The sequence below is a fragment of the Zingiber officinale genome, chromosome 8B (genome assembly GCF_018446385.1).
Source record: "Zingiber officinale cultivar Zhangliang chromosome 8B, Zo_v1.1, whole genome shotgun sequence".
In the NCBI taxonomy this organism is placed as follows: domain Eukaryota; kingdom Viridiplantae; phylum Streptophyta; class Magnoliopsida; order Zingiberales; family Zingiberaceae; genus Zingiber; species Zingiber officinale.
Window position 1 is genome coordinate 110548897 of NC_056001.1, and position 17876 is coordinate 110566772.

Here is a 17876-nt window from a genome sequence, read left to right on the forward strand (position 1 = left end):
TGCTAGTTTTCAAAAATCAACTAGTTTTCGAAAATCAGTATGTGTTAGTGTTGGTTTTCGAAAATTAGCATCTGTTGGAGTTGATTTTTGAAAAGCAGCACCATTGTATTGCTGGTTTTCGAAAACCAGCAACACTGTGTTGCCAACACATGTTGATTTTTGAAAACCAATACTACTGTGTTGCTAATATAAAAATATACAGAACGTGGTCCTGATCTCTGAAAGATCAAGACCGTGTTTTATATAGCTAAAAGTTTGTATGATATTATAACTCCTTTAGAAATGTTGTAAAAAGGTAATAGAGATGATCGTTGGACTTCTTGCAACCTCAAAAATCCATCGAACTTAAAGTGGATCCAATCAAACTTGTCTAAATCCATCAGTGAGTTTTAGTCCCGACTCGACAACACTCAGCGTCCCCTAGAGAGCACTCAATAGCTCGACATCTCGACCGACTCGACAACTCTACCAAGTTGGTTGTAGGGCAACTTGGTAGTTGGGCGACTCAGCTTTCAGCATTTTAGCTACTCGGCTGACTCAACACACGACTTCTTGACTCGACTTCCCACTCACACTCGGGAAGCACACAGTTTGCTCGGACCTCATGACACTCAGGAGCACTCACTTTGTCAAGTGGCATCCCACTCGTGCTCGGATAACCCAATAGCTCAGCCTAATCAACCTAGGTTGTCTATTCAGTAAATTCCCTTGTAACTCCAGCAATAAGCTCCGATAGATTATGGAATAAGTTTCAATAGTCTTAAAACAAATTCATTTTGTTGCAATAACCATAAAAAGTGTTAATATACAATGGACTCAACACGTGAAGGTCCCTTTGCCCCGATTGAAAATATTCCAATCAGCCATTGGGAAAAATCAGAGAAGTTCACTGGGTTGAACTTCAAGTAGTGGCAGCAAAATATGTTTTTTTACCTAACTACGCTAAACTTGACATAGTTCTTGATGGAGAAACCTTGCAAGCAATGGAATCATGGAACCATTTAGAGTTTTATATCGAAACTACATATGTAATTGTCTTGTCAACTCACTGTATGTTTATAATATGAAGATAACGACTAAGGAGTCGTGGTAGTCTTTGGATAAGAAATACAAGATAGAGGATGTGGGGACCAAAAGTTCATTGTTGGTCGATCCCTGGACTAAAAAATGGTGACTAAAAAATAGTTGACTTCAAGACAGTGATCAGCCAAGTCCAAGAGCTTCAGATAATCTGTAAAAGATTCACTCAGAGGGTATAGTATTGAATGAAACCTTCCAGGTGTCTACTATAATTGATAAACTTTCACCCAACTGGAAAGACTTCAAGAACTACCTGAAGCATAAGTGAAAGGATATGAATGTCGGGAACTCCTTGTTAAATTCACATTGAGATAAACAACAAGAGTTTAAAGAGGAAGTTGTTCTTTTAAGCTACTGTGAAAGCCAACATGATGAGCAAAATCAAAGCTCAAAACAGAAGAATTCTAAATCTTTCAAGATGGGTCTTAGATGAGGTGTAATCAAAAAAGAAATTCTTTAGAAATGCTTCAACTATGATTGAGTCAGTCACGAATCTTCAAAGTGCAAAAAGTTGAAAAAGGAGAAAGAGGCATCCTGAATGAGGGTCCAGAAAAGGACAACCTTTGCATTGTGGTATCTAAAATGAACCTGGTGGGTTTAAACTCACAACAATGCTGGATCGATACTAGTATCACCAGACATATGTGTTGCGATAAGGAGTTGTTCAACAACTTTTAAGAAATTAAAGACGAGGACAAGTTATTCTTGGGGAACTCAGCAACCTCAAATATCATAGGTCAAGAGAAAGTGATGCTGAAGATGACCTCGACCAAGAAACTCACTCTAAACAATGTATTGTATAGTCAGGAGATTTGGAAGAATCTAGTGTTTGGATCACATTTAAGCAAGCATGACTCCCACATTATTTTTTAAGTCAGATAAAGTTGTTCTGCCCAATAATAGAATATTAATAGGAAAGAGTTATGTAACTAATAGGTTGCTCAAGCTTAATGTAATCGTCATTCGACCTAAGATTAATAAAAATTAAAGCTCTTCTATTTATATGCTTGAGTTTTGTATTTGTGGCATGATAGACTAAGACATATTAACTTCGATGTGTTGCATAGATGAAAGGGGCATTCACTAGTCTTCTCTAGATATTATATTGAAAGGGTTGGGTTACATATATCACAATGTATAAGTCCTAACAATTCATAGCTCATTCGCGTTATCCATTTAAAGGAGTTTCAGTCATCTTGTTTAATAGACAAAATTCGTATATCTCATATGATTTAAAATCAAATAAGTCCAAAAGTCTATTGTTATAGAGTTTAGATATGTGTTTTTCATCTATATGGGCTAAGCGATAGTGCCAGAGATATATTTGGTCTAAATCATTGAATTTTAACCATTTTGCATTTATGTTATAAACTAAGTTTTCAATGTCTAGAACATAAAGTTCATTCATTAATTATTCACTACAATAAAACATATTATTTAAATAAATAGAACAATATTTATTCTTTATTGTAAATGAAAAATCTTTCTTATCCAAATAAGAAATAAAAATAATGTTTCTAGATAAAGCAGACACATAATAATAATCCTCAAGTTCTAAAACAACCCCAGTAGGCAAAGATAAAAAACATAGGATCTTATAGCTATAACAACAACTCTTGCACCATTGCCAACTCATAGATCCACTCCACCTTTTGTCAATAATTTACTCTTTCTTAGATCCTGCACATTAGTATAAATGTGAGAAGTACAATCGATGTCTAATATCTATAATGAAGAAGTAAATAAATTGACTTTTATAACATAAATACCTGAGGCAAAAGTTTTACTTTCTTTCTTCTTTTTCAATTGCTCTAGGTATACTTTGCAATTCTTCTTCTAATGTCCAATTTAGCCATAGTGAAAACAGGTTCCTTTCTTATCTACCCTACCTTTAGGTTCAATGCAGAAGACTTTGCCTTGTCTTTGGTTTGGGTCTTGCCCTTACCTCTAGGCTTCTTTTTTCCTATGCTCTTTTGTACCATTAATATGATATTGGGCTTGATCTTCTTAAGATTTAGTTCGGCAGTTCTTAACATATTTAACATCTCAAACAATGATTTGCCAATTTCATGCATATTGTAATTCATGACAAATTAACTATAACTTTCAGACAATGATTGCAGAACTAAGTTAATGGCCAACTCTTGGCCCAATGGGAAGCTCAGCCTATCAAGGTTTTTAACATAACCAATCATCTTAAGAACATGAGTTCCTACATGACTTTTTCTGCCATTTTGCATTGAAATAAGACCTCTTTGATACCTCAAACCTCTCATGGTGGTAACCATAAGCCATGATACATCTAGTGCATCATCTTGATACTTTTTATAAGCATTTTTATCAGCACGAGAGGCATTAAAAGAAGGTGGTTCAAGAATAGGTTGTTCTACGACATATAATTTTCTTTCTTGCTTTAGGTCAATCCTTAAATTTCAGTATCTGTTTAAGAAATTAACTCTATTGTGCTTGTTCTTCTCAAGGATAGATTGTAGTGATAGGGTATTTGATGTATTTACAGATATGATAATTTATAATAATAATAAATACATACATAAGTATCATAAAATAGATTCACTTAATTAGGTTTTTAATTAAATGACTCTCCCACTAAATTATAAGTCTAGATAGGAGCAAGTCACGGATGTAGGCAAAAATAGTTTACCTACACTATTAGTCTCTGTTGGTGCAGTTAGCACTAACGGTCTAACTCAAGTTTTGATGAATGACAAAATAGGTTAAGTTAGTTTCGTTGTTATCTAACACTCTGATCGAGTATGCAGGAGAAGTCCAAGTAGGTTGACGGGTCGACCGGATAGCTAGCACAAAATCCAAACGGGTCGATGACCTGACCAGACGTTTGACACGAAGTCCATCTAGATCGACGGACTGACCGGATAGCTGGCACGAACCCCAGACGGGTCGAAGGGCTGACCGGACGTCTGGTAGGTAAGTGAAGGTAAGTCACTGGAGGAGAGTGACTGTGAGGACGCGTTCCCGAGAAGGGAACATTAGGCGTCGATCCGACTTAGGTCCATTTCGGATATCTAAGTCGAGATCATGACTAGATTCCGGTCTCGAGGAGATGAAATCTAATTACTATTATGCTTATCTATAAATTGTGCTAACACTTTATTTTGCAAGATAGTTTGCATTTTACCTCGGACTAACTCTTTTTTGCAGGTTGCTGAAAAGTGGAGGTCCGGGCGCCCTGAAGGGATCCGAGCGCCTGAAATGCAAAATTTATCCCCAATGAGCTTCGTCACGTGGAGCACACTGGTTAGCTCGGCTACGTCATATTCAGGGCGCCCTGAAGGTATTCGGGCGCCCCGAACCTCCTATATAAGGAGAGTGAAGGCTGAAGCAAACAATCAACAACGACAAGATCCTCCAGCACTTGCTTTGTTGTGCTATGCTCCTGCGACGCTGCGAAGCTACTCCAACAACGCGCTGCTCTTTTATTTCTTCCTTTTTGTCAGTATTGTTTCTCTATTAGCATTCTTGTACTTTAATTGTAACAGTCATTTTAAATTGCTAGTGAATTGCCAACGAAAGCACTCAACGAGTGCGGGCCTTGGAGTAGGAGTCGACAAAGGCTCCGAACAAAGTAAAACAACTTGTGTTAGCGTTGTGTTTTCGGCTTTCCACTGCTTAATCTATACGAAATTTTTTTAATCGCTATTCACCCCTGATCCGGCGGTAAAAATCCGGAACCCCATAAGGAGTCAACGCTGAGGGGAGGTCAAAGGGTCTAGTGGTTCGCCAGAAAAGGGCAAGCCGACCGGACTCAGAAGAAAGGGAAATCTGATAGTAAAAGGCACCCTGGTAGGGACCAGGGTTCCGACGCTCAAATAAAACAGTGCGTAATGACCGAGCGGAAGGAGGTGCCGCCCGGACGGCGCAAAGAATCAAGCCCGTCCGGACGACGTTCATTTCCCGCTCGGTGGGCCGGGCACCCCCGTCAGACGGTGGGTAAAAGACGGGGACGTCTGCTGACAGCCGTCAAGTCGTATAGCTATGCCATACTTCTAGTCTGACAACGGGTGGTCCTGCCGTCCCATCAAAGGACATGCTCGACGGTGGCAGCATGGTGTCAGGTAAGCTCTCTGACAAGTGCATACCGTGGTATGGGTTGCTGACACGTACGCACCTCGGTAGGCGTGCATCAGTTCCTTCTCCATCCTATATAAAGAGGCTATTACTTCGCCGAAGGTACGCATAATACAAATTTGGCAGCCACTTTCTCCACCACTTACCTGACTTGAGCGTCGGAGGGTCGTCGCCGGGGACCCCTTCCCGGCTAGACTTTTGTGCAGGATCGCCGGAACTTCGTTCGACCAGCCGGAGGTTCACTCCAACGATTGGGAGCGTGTCGCGTGCCCAGTGTCCCTTGGTTCAGCGATTCGGACAGGATCAAATTGGCGCCGTCTGTGGGAACGCTCCTACATCCGATCGGAAACAATGGACGAGGCTGGACGACAACACACGGTGACGCTTTCTAGGGAAGAACTCGACGCTCTGGTCGAGATAAGGGCCGCCAAAATTGTTGAACAAAAACAGAAAGCAGCGGCCGAACGGCCGGAGCAACAAGCAACATCTGCGTCGGGGACGCACCTCCAGCCACCGTCGCATTCCACCGGGCCTTATTTCGCACCCCTGAAGCCGGACCAGCTCGGAGAGATAGAGACTCTTCTTCAGACGAAATGCCAAGGCGAGACGACAGAAAAGGGAAAGCTCCCCGGGCGGACCCATCTCCCGAGCGGACCAATCGCCAATTCTCGGAGGCTATTCTACGAGACCCTCTACCCAAGCACTACGTGCCTCCGACGATCGGCGAGTACAATGGAACAACGGACCCGGATGACCATCTGGGTAAGTTTGACAACACAGCCACGCTCCACCAATACACCGATGGAGTGAAATGCCGCGTCTTTCTTACCACTCTCTCGGGGTCTGCTCAACGGTGGTTCCGGAGGCTGCCGGACGGATCCATCACGAGCTTCAAGGAATTCCGAACGGCCTTCCTCCACCACTTCGCCAGTAGTCGGCGGTATCAAAAGACAAGTGTCAGCTTGTTCGCCATCAAGCAAGAGCCGAGAGAATCGCTTCGAGCTTACATTCAGAGATTCAACCAAGTGGCGATGGACATCCCAACGGCCACTTCGGAGACGATGATGAACGCCTTCACGCAAGGCCTTGCGGATGGGGACTTCTTCCGGTCGCTCATCCGAAAGCCGCCCCGAGACTATGATCACATGCTACATCGAGCCAACGAATATATAAATGTGGAAGAAGCGCAAGCCGCTCGGAAAAAGGAAGCTCCAGCCGAGCGGGCACCTACTCATGCCGAGCGGAAACAGCACACCGCTCAGCAGCCACCTAGAGGACCGAGGGCCGATGCAATCCGATCCCCCCATGCCAGATCTCACGTACAAGAGGTGGCTGCCGCTCGGCCCAAGCCAAAGAAGAGGTGGACCCCTATGTTCTGCACCTTCCACCAGACGGATACGCACAACACGAGGGATTGCCGAAGCCTTCCCTTTGTATCCAATCCTGTTCCCAGGAAAGCCGAACGACGGTCTCCTCCCATCGACAGGAGACATAGGACCCATGAAGCCGACCGGACCCGCACCGAGAGACGACATCAGCAGACACCCGAGCGGCACCGATCTCCGAGGAAGGAGAATCGCCGGGCGTCCAGAGAACGGTCACGACCGTCCGAAGAGGAAAACCGAACAATACTTCCCGAGGCGAGATCAACGTTATTGCGGCGATCCCGAGGAGACTCAATCGAGCCGAAGGCGGGCGTCCGACAGCAGATCCACGCGGTCGGTTGTAGCCAAGAGCGGCAAGTGGACCGAAATCACTTTCGGACCGACTTGGAAGGAGTAGAAGTGTCCCACGACGACGCTGCTCATTAAAGCGGTAATAGCAAATTACACCATTCATCGCATATTTGTTGACAGGGAGCTCGGTCAACATCATATTCAAGAAGGCGTTCGATCGGTGCAAATTGATCGAGCCGAGCTGCTGCCCATGACGACCCCGCTCTACGGGTTTACGGGCAACGAAGTTCAGCCGGTCGGACAGATCCGGCTAGCCACCTCGCTGGGAGAGGAGCCGCTCAGGAGGACCAGGACAATAAACTTCGTGGTGGTCGACTCTCCATCATCCTACAACGTCATTTTGGGACGACCGGCGAATTCCGAGCGGTTGTCTCAACCTTCCACCAAAAGATAAAGTTCCCCGTGGAGGACAAAGTAGGAGAAGTGCGTGGAGATCAGCTAGCAGCTCGGCGGTGCTATATAGAGATGATCCGAGCAGAAGCTGGCTCCGCTCGGAAGGCGCCCCGAATCGAGGTACACGCCATAACCGAGAAACCTCCTGCTTTAACTTATGATGAAAAGGAGGAAGTTCAGATCCATCCGACCCGACCGGAGGCCACGACTTTTATCGCCTCGGATCTGAAGGAAGAGCAGAAGGAGAAGCTGATCCAATGCCTCCAGCGAAATCATGATGTCTTTGTCTGGTCGACACATGAGTTGCCCGGAATTTCGCCAAGCCTGGCGCAGCATGAGTTGCATGTCCGACCAGACGCTCGGCCAGTGAAGCAGAGAAAAAGGGACTTCAGTGCCGAACAAAATGCCATCATCCGGGCGGAAGTAGAAAAACTTCTGAAGGCCGGCCACATACGCGAGGTGCAGTTCCCGAGCTGGCTGGCCAACGTGGTATTGGTCTCCAAGCCGGGAGGCAAGTGGAGGGTCTGCATCGACTTTCGAGACCTAAACAAAGCGTGCCCCAAGGATTTTTATCCTCTGCCCCGGATAGATCAGCTGGTGGACTCTACGGCCGGCTGCGAATTAATTTGCATGCTTGACGCCTACCAAGGATATCATCAAGTGCCGCTCGCCCGGGAAGATCAAGAAAAAGTAAGCTTCGTAACGGCCGACGACACATATTGCTACAATGTGATGCCGTTCGGATTGAAGAATGTCGGGGCCACCTATCAACGCTTGATGAACAAGGTGTTCAAGGAGCAGATCGGGCGGAATCTGGAAGTTTATGTGGACGACATTCTTATCAAATCCGTCCTAGCGGCCGATCTTTTCAAGGATATGGAAGAAACCTTCCGAACACTGCGCAAATATGGAGTCAAGCTAAATCCCCAGAAGTGCTTGTTCGGAGCTAAAGGAGGGCATTTCTTGGGGTATATAGTGACCGAGCGGGGAATCGAGGCAAATCCCAACAAGGTGAAAGCACTGCAAGACATGCCGCCCCCAAGAAATACAAGAGAAGTGCAAAGGTTGACCGGTCGGATAATTGCCTTATCCAGATTCATCTCCAGAATCACGACCGAGCCTGCCATTCTTCAAGATCCTGGGCAAGACTACTAAGTTCCAGTGGGATGAAGAGTGTGACCGAGCATTTGAAGAATTGAAGACATATCTAAATTCTCTGCCTGTGCTGGCCAAGCCGATCGGGGGTGAGTCACTTTATATGTATCTGTCGTCAACTGAGCATGCTGTAGGCTCGGCGCTTGTGAGGGCGAGCGGCGAAGAGCAGCCGGTGTATTTTCTAAGCCACATTTTAAAAGATGCTGAATCTCGTTACACTGGGCTCGAGAAGTTGGCCTTAGCTTTGGTTCTAGCCGCTCGGCGCCTTCGACCGTATTTCTTGGCTCACACCATCATTGTCCGAACGAACAGTCCACTCGGAAGGGTGCTGTTATCCGGACGGCTTATCAAGTGGACGACAGAATTAAGTGAATTTGATATCCAATATCAGCCCCGCTCGGCGATTAAAGCCCAATCCTTGGCTGATTTTGTGACCGAAGTGCAAAGACCAGAGCCGGAAGCTATGTGGAGAATATATGTGGATGGATCCTCCACTCGACTCGGAAGTGGGATCGGAATATTACTACTCTCACCTCAGGAGGAAAAGATGCACTTATCCGTCCGGCTAGATTACAAAGCGACTAACAATGAAGCCGAGTACGAGGCCCTTATAGCCGGATTGCAGGCCGCACGGCATGTTGGGGCCGGTCGGGTGACACTTTATTCGGATTCACAGTTAGCCGCTCAGCAACTTTCCGGCACCTTTGAAATCAACTGTGTTCGGCTTAAGCTCTACGCTGAGGCCTTTGAAAAACTCAAAGCTACTTTCCGAGAGGTGTTTATTCAGAAGATTCCCCGAACGGAGAACCAGGCGGCCGATGAGTTAGCCAAACTCGCGAGTTTAGTGTCAACTACCCTTACATCGTGATGCAAGATAGGCCGCAAGCCATCGGTGGAGGACCTCAATTTTTCTTTAGGATTATCAGCTATCAGGGGCACGAAGTGACACCGCTGCTCCAACTTCCTGATGAACTAGGCAATGGTGTGGCTACCTTGTCTCAATGTCATGAACTCTTAAGTTAAGCTGGATCACACATCCTCCGTGAAGTACATCAAGGATCATCGAGGTCATCCGGGCGGACGCTCGTTAGCCAAGAAGATCCTCTTGGCCGGATACTTTTGGCCAACTTTACAAGCAGATGCCGCTCGGATAGTATCTACTTGCCTTTCATGCCGAAGTATCACAACTTCTCTCACCGACCGCAGAGGAGATGAAGGCATCAACCATCTCATGTCCGTTCGATCAATGGGGAATGGATATTGTGGGTCCATTTCCGATGGCGGGCAGAGGAAATTTTACTAGTGGCGGTAGATTACTTCTCCAAGTGGGTGGAGGCCGAGCCGCAAGATTACTGAACAAATGGTTAAAAATTCATCGGCAACACATCATTTGTCGGTTTGGCATCCCTTGCCGACTAGTGTTCGACAACGGGCGCTCACGGGGAAGATGTTAGAGGATTGGTGCAAGAGCTACGATTGAGCAACATTTCACATCCGTGGCCTATCCTCAGAGCAACGGTCAAGCGCCAACCGGAAATTCTTCGTATTCTGCGCTCGGCTCGACCATTTGGGAGGAGTTGGCTGAAGTGTCAGGCGTCTTGTGGGCCATCCGAACGATGCCGAAAGAAGGGACAGGAGTCACACCGTTCCATTTGGTATATGGCGGTGAGGCTGTCATTCCGGTCGAAGTTGGAGTTGAGTCAGTCCGGATCCAGAGCTACGATGACGATAACGCCGAACGAAGAAACATGGAGCTGGACTTGGTAGAAGAGGAAAGGGCAAAGGCGTCCGTTCGGCTGATGACATACCGTCAGCGGATGAAGCAAAACTACAACCGGCGCGTCATTCCCAGAGCGTTCCAGGTCGGCGACCTTGTTTGGAAGAAGGTCAAGTCGGTCGGTGACGTCGGCAAGCTTGAAGCTCCATGGGCGAGTCCTTTCAAAATCATCGAAAAGCTCCGCTCGGGCGCGTATTATCTGGAGGATGAGGACGGTCGGCAGCTAGATAGACCGTGGAGCGCGAACCACCTCTAGCCTTATCGGGCGGGGTGAAAGGTGTATCACTGTAAATCACCATGTGTACATTTTTCGACTGATTACTGAAAATGCAGAAATGAAAAGTCAAAAGAGCGAAAATAAGGCATTATCATCGAAAAACGAAGGCCCCGTACCGTTCGGACGGAGGTAAATTATCCAAGCCAAAATGCTCGACGAAATAGACCATGAGCCGTTCGGCCAGGAGTACGTTCTCCGCGCTGGGTGACAGGTGCGCTAAATATAAATGTATATACTTTTTCGTCGCCTATATGCTTGCGATGCAGGAAGCAAAAAGATAAAAACACATTGAGCATTCTCCGATGAACGGCTTGAAGACCCCGAGCTGTTCGGCCGGGCTGCATACTAGTGTGGCAGGAAGGAAAACCAAAACCCTGCGCTGATCAGGGTGATAGAGGGAGGTTATTGCCTGGAGCGAAGGCCTGAGCCGTTCGGCCAGGTACATTTTAGCCGATACTACCTCGGGGATGATTATGCACAAGCCCAGCGCTCGACGACGAAGGCCGAGCCGTTCGGCCGGGTGTGTAGTCTCACTGGGACGCCGACGAGCCCCGTCGTTAAAAATCGAGAGCCGCGCCGACCGGCTATAAATATCCGCGCCGACGAGCCCCGTCGTTAAAGATCGAGAGCCGTGCTGACCGGCTATAAATATCCGCGCCGATGAGCCCCGTCGTTAAAGATCGAGAGCCGCGCCGACCGGCTATAAATATCCGCGCCGACGAGCCCCGTCGTTAAAAATCGAGAGCCGCGCCGACCGGCTATAAATATCCGTGCCGTCGAGCTCCGACGATAAATATCGAGAGACGACCCGGCGTCTATAAATAATCCGAGCGGCCGCACCGACGAGCCCCGTCGTTAAAAATCGAGAGCCGCGCCGACCGGCTATAAATATCCGCGCCGACGAGCCCCGTCGTTAAAAATCGAGAGCCGCGCCGACCGGCTATAAATATCCGCGCCGACGAGCCCCGTCGTTAAAAATCGAGAGCCGCGCCGACCGGCTATAAATATCCGTGCCGTCGAGCTCCGACGATAAATATCGAGAGACGAGCCGGCGTCTATAAATAATCCGAGCGGACGTATCGACGAGCCCCGCGTTAAAAATCGAGAACCGACGGCTATAAATATCCGCTACCGACGAGCCCCGCTATTAAAATCGAGAGCGCCGACGGCTATAATATCCGCCCGACGAGCCCGTCGTTAAAATCGAGGCCGACCGGCTATAAATATCCGCGCCGTCGAGCTCCGACGATAAATATCGAGAGACGAGCCGGCGTCTATAAATAATCCGAGCGGACGCGCCGACGAGCCCCGTCGTTAAAAATCGAGAGCCGCGCCGACCGGCTATAAACATCCGAGCGCGAAGTAAAAGATGGTTAATCAGAATTAAAAAATGCTAGCAAGTGAACGAGCGCCATCAGTGGTGCCGAGCGGAAGAGTTTTTAAAAAAAAAAACACTTAAAGTTGGGACGAGGGAAAAATTTCTCGCTAAAATAGGAAGGAACCGAAGATTGTCTAATATGCAAGCCAAAAAAGTCATTTACACAGATAATCGGGGCCGAACGGCGGGAATTCAAAAAGAAGTTAAACAGAAACGCTCCTCACACATCAAAATCAAAAAGAGCGTCGGGGATGGTGCCCATCACGCTCGCCAGATCCTCGTCGGGGATGGTCAGCTCGGCAGACAGGTGACCTTTGGTCTTCAGATAGCCCACCGCCGCCTTAATGGCCTCCTCGAACGTGAGGGATATCTTGTCGGTAAACTTCTCTCCGAAGTCTTCCGAGCGGAGGAACGCCTTCCTCACTTCGTCCGAGCGGGCCGACTCCCCCTCTTGATATTCCTTGAGCGCGGCATGGGCAGCGTCACTAGCGGCTTGTAGATCCTTCAAGTCCCCATCGAATCTTTGGAGATCAGCCGAGCGGCTCTCTTTTTCGGTGGCCAGCAGAGCGTCGAGGTCCTTGATGCGTTGCTCCAGCCCCCGGATCTCCACCTTCATGTGGTCCATATCGTTGATGGCCTGTCGCTTCCGAGTGGTCGCCGTCTGGATCTCCTTGTCTCGTTGTTTAATCATTGTTTCGAGCCGAACGACCTTGCTCGCCAGATCAGCAGTTCGTTTCCGCTCGGCTTCTAGTGATTTCTTGGCCTTCTCCAGAGCGGCCGTTGACTGCCTGGCATCCCCCGCCGTTTTTTGTTTCTTCAGTTCCTCCTCCAGCTCGGCCAACCGATCGCTAATGGCGATCTGCTCCACCCAGTTCTGCTAGCAAACACGAGCAGGTTAAAAACTTCAAATAAGAGAGAAAGGAAGGGGAGGGGCTATACCCCGGTAGCCGATTGAAGGTTGCTGTCGCCGAGCTGCCCGGGAGTCAACTTGGCTATACGACTCCGAGCATCTATCCAAGCTTGCGCGAGAGGACCCGTCAGGGTGATCATCTGCTCAGGAAACACCGGCCGATCGGCGGCAGCCATGTACGCCTCTGAAGGGAGGCGCAGAACGGTTTTAAGTAGATTCTGGCCGCTCGGCCCGCTCTGAGATGGCCCGCCAGCAGAAGAGGTGGGTAGCTCGCCTAAACGCCTGAGACGTCGTCGAGTCCTCGAAGGGCCGGACGGCGGCACTTCCAAGCTGGCCCTCGGAGAATCCTGAGGGGTAGGGGTACTCTCGACGGAAACTGTTCCGGACAACACCATGCTCAGGTTGTGGCTCATCAAGTGTAGAGGCAGGTGCAGATTCCGGTCGCCGGCGTTTCCGAGTGCGCAGCGGCACATCATCGGCCGAACGGCCCTCCACTTCAGCTTCACTCGCAGGTTCTATATTGCCCGTGGCCTCATCAGGAGGGGCGGGGGCATCCGGGGCTTCTGGGACCGTTGGCGTCCCCTCACCTTCTTCGCCGGCCGGATCAGCCGGAGCAAGACCCCGTTCGGCGGCCTCCTTGCTCGTCACCGCCTCAATCCGAGCGGCCTTCAGTTTGAGCTTCTCGGTGGCTCTGGCCTTCCACATGACCTCAGCTGCAGAAGCAGAGAATAAATCAGTTAGAACAAAATAAAGGGGGAGATAGGGAAGCTTACTCATGCTACAAGGCAGATCGGCTGGTGTAGAAGACAAGCCGAATATATGCATTACTCCTGGGAGAAGCATCTTGTCAATGTGATAGCGCTGACCGACTAGCTGTTCGGCTGCGTGGAGATAGTCTGCGTCACCTCTAAACTTGCCGAGCTCCGGTTGCGCAGGCATAGCCGTCTGCCACTTGGTGCGGAAAGTGGGAAAGCGTATATAGAAAAAATGCTCCTTCCAGTGTTTGTTGGAGCTCGGCATATTATCGAAAAGGACGAAGCCTATCCTAGATTGGAAAACAAAGGTGCCCCACTCGGCTTGCTTGGGATAGTAGAAGTAGTGGAAGATTTTTGGGGTTAAGGGAATGCCGTTCAGCTTGAACAAAACTACCACTCCGCTCAGCAATCTAATAGAATTGGGAACTACTTGGCCGAGCGGAATGCGGAAATAGTTGCAAACTTCTAAGAAAAATTTGTGAGGAGGAAAACGTAGTCCGGCCAGGAATTGATCACGGAAGAAGACAACAGTGCCGGACGGAGGATCGTTAGGCCGATCGGAAGGCGTGGCTAACACTATTTCGTGGTCGGTCGGTAGGTCATATGCTCGAGTAAGGCGCATGGCGTCTTCCTCGTCGAACCGACTTTCCATGTTCGAGTACCAAAGACCCGGAGCACCGCCGGTTGACTGCGAGGTACTGGTCATGATCGAAAGGCCAGAATGCGGGATAGAAGAAGATGGTTCAAGCGATGGAAGAAAACCGACTGACAAGGATGATTAACAGAAAGAGGAATGCGTCTGGAGCGAGAAAAAGGATCTTACAAACGAGGGAGATGATCGGAAGTTGCCGTGTGATCGTCGGAAAATCTGAGCATAAAGTCGCCGGCGAAAGGAGGAGTGACAGGAATCTGGAAACGAAGAAGACGAAATGCGGCGGAAACCGAGTCAAGGGTCTTATATCGCCGCCCGGAAACGATCTCCACCGTCCGATCTAGGTCGTCGATATCGAGGTTGTCATCGGATCGTCCGTTTCAAACGGCGGCTGTCCCATCGGAAGTGACGCAACCGCCATACTCTGACAAATGCATGGTCGCCACGTGTCAGCCGGTTACTAGCCGCATTTAATGAGCTCCTCTTACCGTGCGCAGAGCACGTGATGGGTAGTGTGGGAGAACAACGGACATCGATTCCAAGAAAGTACAAGGCATGGACAGAGTATCGCCGAACGGAAAGATATCGTCGCTCGGCTGAGCATCCTTATGCATGGCCGAGCGGCCTAAGGCAATGATCATTGTTCGACAGATCGGCGGTCCAGTCAGTCGGACTTTGCCTCCTTCGACTAGACTCGAGAGGAAGGCAAGTGATCCGGCGGTAAAAATCCGGAACCCCATAAGGAGTCAACGCCGAGGGGAGGTCAAAGGGTCTAGTGGTTCGCCAGAAAAGGGCAAGCCGACCGGACTCAGAAGAAAGGGAAATCTGATAGTAAAAGGCACCCTGGTAGGGACCAGGGTTCCGACGCTCAAATAAAACAGTGTATAATGACCGAGCGGAAGGAGGTGCCGCCCGGACGGCGCAAAGAATCAAGCCCGTCCGGACGACGTTCATCGCCCGCTCGGCGGGCCGGGCACCCCCGTCAGACGGTGGGTAAAAGACGGGGACGTCTGCTGACAGCCGTCAAGTCGTATGGCTATGCCATACTTCTAGTCTGACAACGGGTGGTCCTGCCGTCCCATCAAAGGACATGCTCGACGGTGGCAGCATGGTGTCAGGTAAGCTCTCTGACAAGTGCATACCGTGGTATGGGTTGCTGACACGTACGCACCTCGGTAGGCGTGCATCAGTTCCTTCTCCATCCTATATAAAGAGGCTATTACTTCGCCGAAGGTACGCATAATACAAATTTGGCAGCCACTTTCTCCACCACTTACCTGACTTGAGCGTCGGAGGGTCGTCGCCGGGGACCCCTTCCCGGCTAGACTTTTGTGCAGGATCGCCGGAACTTCGTTCGACCAGCCGGAGGTTCACTCCAACGATTGGGAGCGTGCCGCGTGCCCAGTGTCCCTTGGTTCAGCGATTCGGACAGGATCAACCCCCCTAGCGAATATCTCGATCCAACAAGTGGTATCAGAGCAGGTACCGCTCTGATTTGGTGCAACCACCAATCAGACAGGGGTGAAACTCTTTTCTATTTGTTTGTTCATTCTTTTCTCTTCTTTTTCAATTTTTTCGTAATATTCCAAACTGGTATTGTTACCCTTTTAGAAAAAAAAAATTCGTTGTAATTTAATTTGAATTGATGCAACACCAATTCAGTTAATTTCTTTTATTTCATTCTGCACTGCTAATCCAATACCAAGTCTTGGGACCCCTCGTTTATTTATTTAATTGTGTGCAGGTTAAAAAATATCTCAAGTTGAAGGGTTCAGTATAGTATATCTTCCCCTATTTAATGGGGACGATTTTTCGTACTGGAATAAGCGGATGGAGATCTACCTTAAGACAGATTTCGACCAATGGTTCAGCGTCACCAGAGGTTACAAGGTGTCGGTCGACAACTCCAAAATTCCACTGGACCCAGAACAGTGGACTCCGAAAATGAAGAAAGAATCGTCAACAAACTTCAAAGCACTTAACACGCTACAATGTGGACTGACGAAGGAAGAGTTGAACTGGGTAAGACCGCATCAAAATACTAAAGAGTTATGGGACAAGTTGATCGAACTACACGAAGGAATAAGTGACGCCAAGGTAACGAAACATGACTTTCTTTTAAACAGATTATTTAATATTAAAATGCAGGAAGGAGAAACGGCGAGTCAGCTTCACGCGAGGATTAAAGACATCCTCAACAAACTCCACGTGATAGGTCTTCAAATGGAGAATCACGATCTAATTAGGTATGCGCTAAACGCTTTTCCACGTAATACTTTGTGGGCATCTATCGTGGATGCCTACAAAATTTCAAAAAAATTATCTAAGTTAAAGTCAGACGAATTATTTTATGAATTAGAATTACACGAGCAAACTAACGCCAGGACTGAGAAAGCTATTGCCTTATTTGCATGTTCCTCCAAGGAAAGAACAAAGACCAAGTCTGAACATGAAGATGAGTCTGACCAGGATTCTAAAGATGAAGAGTACTTGGTGAACCTGATAAGGAAAATGTTCACCAGGAGGAAGAAGACCTTTAGCAAAAAGGACCTGCAAAAGATCAACTCCCCAATTGAATCAAGAAATGTGACCTGCTTTGGGTGTAATAAGAAGGGCCACTACAAGAACGAGTGTCCAAGATTGAAAAGCGATAATACGAAGACAACAAAAAAGAAGGCTCTCAAAGCAACGAGGGACGACTCGTCCTCAGAAGAATCGGAGGTCGAATACCAGAAGCACCAGAGTCACCTCGCATTGATGGCCCTCGAAGCAGGGTCGAAGGACGAATTAGAAGACGGGTTCGAACTCTAATCGAGCCACGAGTCCGTACTCGTTCAGAAGGTCTCGAAAAGGTATACTTTAATTTGAATAGAAAATTCTTTAAAATTATTGCATGTTTAAATAGGAAATTAATTACGATAGAAAATGAAAATAAATTGCTCCTTGAGGAGAATCAAAACCTCAAGGAACAAATCCAAATCCAAATCCAACTCATGGCCTAACACTTGAGGAGGAAAATTTATCACTAAAAATAGAAATTAATAAATTAAAAGATCTCTTAGAAAAATTTACAACAAGATCTAAGAATTTAGATCTAATTTTAAATAATCAAAAAGTAATTTACAATAAAACTGGACTTGGCTACAAGTCAAAGTCAAATAAAACATTTAAATCGTTAATAACCCAACACAAACAATCAACTAAAGCTTGAGTTCCGAAAGCGCGCTTAACCACGCAAGTAGAACTCAATCAATATTACATACCCAAAGAAAAAATATATTATGTAAAGTCGAATAAATCAAATCAAAAACTAAAATACAAACCTAGACCAACAAATTCAAAATCTAAATATTTTAAAACCCCTCAAAACTTGGAATATCATCAAGTCAATTATAACTATAAAATTAACAAATATAAACCAAGAAATAAAAATCAAAAATAAAGGCCAATAATTCAGGGGAGGTTCCAAAATAGATGGCACCTCCAAAAAATAATCTACCTGATAGGGTAATTAGGACTAGTTAAAAAGGGGCAACAGTTTAACTTGACATATGGTACTGGTAAAGTTTTTTATGATAGTACGTTAGGGAAACTATGTCTATGCATGTCTAGAAAGATATGACTTCGACCTGGTGCATTTGGCTTAGTGGAACTAA